The sequence below is a fragment of the Lynx canadensis genome, chromosome D3 (assembly GCF_007474595.2).
Source record: "Lynx canadensis isolate LIC74 chromosome D3, mLynCan4.pri.v2, whole genome shotgun sequence".
Taxonomy (NCBI): domain Eukaryota; kingdom Metazoa; phylum Chordata; class Mammalia; order Carnivora; family Felidae; genus Lynx; species Lynx canadensis.
Genome location: NC_044314.2, coordinates 58839570 through 58843762, shown reverse-complemented (window position 1 = coordinate 58843762; position 4193 = coordinate 58839570).

The following is a 4193-nucleotide window of genomic DNA, read 5'->3' as shown; positions in this document are numbered from 1 at the left end:
AAACACGAAGGCGGCTTCTCAGAACTCTTGTCAGTAGCAATTGTAAACTTATTGGAATGAGACATGCTTTACATGCATGCAGACAGTTCAACTACATTTCCAGTAATTACCTTCTATCATGAGAACAGGCTTGATCAAACATTTACAAGGAGCGGCCAAGGAGCTATTGGAATCGCCAGCAGGGCTATGTCGTCTTTTTCCAGAGCTTCCCCTGGGTTTCTGAATATACTGCCTGGCCACCAGGCCACAGTCGGCTCATTCTCGAGGGCCGGGGAGGAATACGCCCTTACCTCCCCACACCTTCCTCCACACTGACCCCGGCTTCTCTCTCCTCTGCTTCCCTAGGAGTCTGTTTGTTGTTTAACGGTGGAGGCTCTGCCCTCAACTCCAGCTAGTCGTCTGTCTCTTGTACTTGAACTCAAGGGTGAGGACTGTCCCATCCTCCAGACCACCCAAGCACAGGGCCACACATGTTGCAACCACGCAATGCATTTCAACTCTGCTGGTGACACCATTGCAACTAAGTAACAGGCCACGTATCATATCCTGACCACCCTGCACTGCAATTTGTGGGTCCAGTTACAACACTCAGATGATAAATAATCCATTCAAGTGCGTTTGCTTTCTCTCTCCCCCATAATGCAAGTCACTCTTGGGGGGAAAAAAACCCGAACAAACTAACGTGAGGTATTCTGTTTTATAGCTAGAGGCAAGCTGGGCTAGCTCTTGTTAAGTCATCAACTAATACTACCCCTCAATTTTAATATTCAAATTTAAACCATTAAACAAAACCACCTGCCACTGTGAAAGAAGCACAACGAGGGAGGAGGCAGAAAAAAGGAAGTGATGAGGATTTTCACACACAGAATAACCGCGTCGTTCCCCTGCTGCATTCGAAGGAATTCACTCGCTGTCAATTCTCCACGAAGCAGGCAAAATCCAACCCTGCTTAATACCTAGTCCGCAGACTAGAAGCAGGATTTCGTGGCCTTACCAAAATCTACAGATCTTGGGGCTGTAGGTGATTTTTATTTGGCCTTTTGTGACTTTATTCTTTTCCGTCTACATGGACCACTGAAAATTCATTTTACACCAGTCTCTCTATTCATCTCGGGTTCTGAGACTCGAAGGAGCGCTCACCCAGGACAATGAGCTATAAAAACATAATGCATTATTTATAGATGTCTTTTAAAAGGAAAGTTCCCTTTAAAAATCACGAAAGGGGTGCCTGGGTGGCTCAGTCGGTTAAGCGTCTGACTTTGGCTGAGGTCATGATCTCGCGGTTCATGGGTTCGAGCCCCATGTCAGGCTCTGTGCTGACAGCTCGGAGCCTGGAGCCTGCTTCATATTCTGTGTCTCCCTCCCTCTCTGCCCCTCTCCCACTCATGCTCTGTCTCTCTCTCAAAAATAAATAAACATTAAAAAAAATTTTAAAAACATCGAGAGATACGGAGTTTCAGTTTCTCACATGATGGACCATCATGTGGGCAAGACTGGCCCCTAGTTAAGAGATCTGCTCACAAAATTGACATTGAATAACCAACCCTTAAAAAATTGTGGAGCATTATAGTATAGGACACTTCTAGAAGTCCTAGTCTAAAATCCTACTTATTAGAGAAAAGCCTTAAAAGCATACTGAAAAACGAGAGAAAATTTAATGAAAGGCAAGAGCTACCAACCACACTGAGACACCTTGCGAAGTCCTGCCTTTAACTTCCAAACTATCTTAGTGAACAAGAAGGGTGCTTTTGTGGATATGTAACAGCGGACAGGCACGGACGCGGGAGCTAAGATTTAGTTGTAAACATAATAGGCCACAGATCACTGAAGAAGCCACAAATGCCCGTGGCAAACACATTTTTTTTCTCTTAAACTCATCTTTGAGCACGTTTCCTGAGACCCCTCCCAAGTACTGTGTCCTCCTCGAGTGGCCAGGAAAACATGGGAACCAGGCATTTTTAAACCGAGGGATTCAATACAGGGAACTGGCCACGTGGTTGTTAAGATGCTAATTCAGCTCTCCGGTAACCCCGTGACACACAACTGAAGGAAGCAGCCACTGCTGCCAGGGATGGGGGCAGCGGGAAGGAAGAGGGGATGTCGCTTCAACTTTGAAGGTCAGAGGAAGGGTCCCCACAAGCCTGGCCTGAGCTTCTGAGGAGGGCGCTGCCTGCCCGGCAGGTGCGGACGCAGAACTGGGGCAGGACCCGCTGGCCAGACATCTGAGGAGGGAGTGAGCAGGTGCTGGGATGGTCGGGACTGGGGCTCCGCAGACAAGATGCCAGAAAGCTGCCGCGTGGTACAGGGAGCGGGCAGCCAGAAGGCGCAGCGTGGGCTATTCTAGCCGGGGGCTGACGGGATGGGAAAATGGCAAGCAAATCCCTCTTTTCTGCTCCCCAGTCCCCTCAGGTCTCTCCCATCAGCCGGTGGGACACAGGAGAGCTTTCCCAATGGGGAGATCTGAGCTAATTTAGGTCCAGGGGACACACTAGTCGCAAGGGACAGCTGGAACTCACAGGAGAGGGGACACTGGAGGAAGAGGAGGGTCTGGCGAACGGTCCTTTAGAGCCCCAGCCCCACATCACGGAGCAGAGACACAGGGAAGGCAGAGCAGTAACAGGTAACTAATCTGCAAAATCCAGGACTGACTGTTGGATGGTAAAAGATACAAACGTTGGGGCGCCTGGGTGGCGCAGTCGGTTAAGCGTCCGACTTCGGCTCAGGTCACGATCTCGCGGTCCGTGAGTTCGAGCCCCGCGTCGGGCTCTGGGCTGATGGCTCGGAGCCTGGAGCCTGTTTCCGATTCTGTGTCTCCCTCTCTCTCTGCCCCTCCCCCGTTCATGCTCTGTCTCTCTCTGTCCCAAAAATAAATAAACGTTGAAAAAAAAATTAAAAAAAAAAAAGGTACAAACGTTAACAAGAGTAGTTTCTTTTTTTTTTAAATTTTTTTTTCAACGTTTATTTATTTTTGGGACAGAGAGAGACAGAGCATGAACGGGGGAGGGGCAGAGAGAGAGGGAGTCACAGTATCAGAAACAGGCTCCAGGCTCCGAGCCATCAGCCCAGAGCCCGACGCGGGGCTCGAACTCACGGACCGCGAGATCGTGACCTGGCTGAAGTCGGACGCTTAACCGACTGCGCCACCCAGGCGCCCCAACAAGAGTAGTTTCTTGAGGGAAGTATATAATATACATATACATAAGTATATACATATATGTAATATAATACATATAATATATACGTATATATATACATACATATATACATATATGCATATACATATTATATACATATAATATACATATATAAGTATATACATATATATGTATATATATACATATATATGTATATATGTACACACACACATATATACATATATATACATATATGTTTTAAAGGGTACAGTTCAATGGCATTAAGCACATTCATATTGTATATAACCACTACCACTATCACCAGAAACTTTTCATCTTCCCAAACTAAAACCGTCCCCATTAAACACTACTCCTCATTCCCCCCCCTCCCCCGGCAGCAACCATTCTACTTTATTGAGGGGCAGAGGGAGAAAGAATCTCAAGCAGGCTTCACGGTCAGCACGGAGCCCAATGTGGGGCTCTATCCCATGACCCTGGGATCATGACCTGAGCCAAAATCCAGAGTCAGACGCTCAGCCAACTGAGACACCCAGGCCCTACCATTCTACCTTCTCTATGAATAGGACTACTCTAGGTTTCTCGTATAGATGGAATCCAGTCCTTTTGTGCCTGGCTTATTGCACTTGGCAGAATGTCAAGGTTCGCCCATATTGGGGGTCAGAATTTCCTTAGTTTTTAAGACTGAATAATATTCCGTTCTACATACAGACGACTTAGGTTTATCCATTCATCTGTTGATGGACGCCTGGTGAACAGTGATCCCCCCGCTTTGGCTACTATGAATAATATTATGAACACTGGTGTTTAAGTATCTGTTTGGGTCCCTGCTTTCAATCGTTATTTTGGCATGCACCTAGAGGTAGGGTCAAACTGTAGATCTATGTCTTAACTTTTTGAGAAGCTGCCTAGCCATTTTCCACAGCAGAGGGTCCTATATTTTTCTCATCTAAAACCCTCAAAAGATTAAGATGTGGAGTTTTTTAAAAACACTGTCAGATGCACAATTTGTAATTACACCAATAAATGTGGCAACTCACC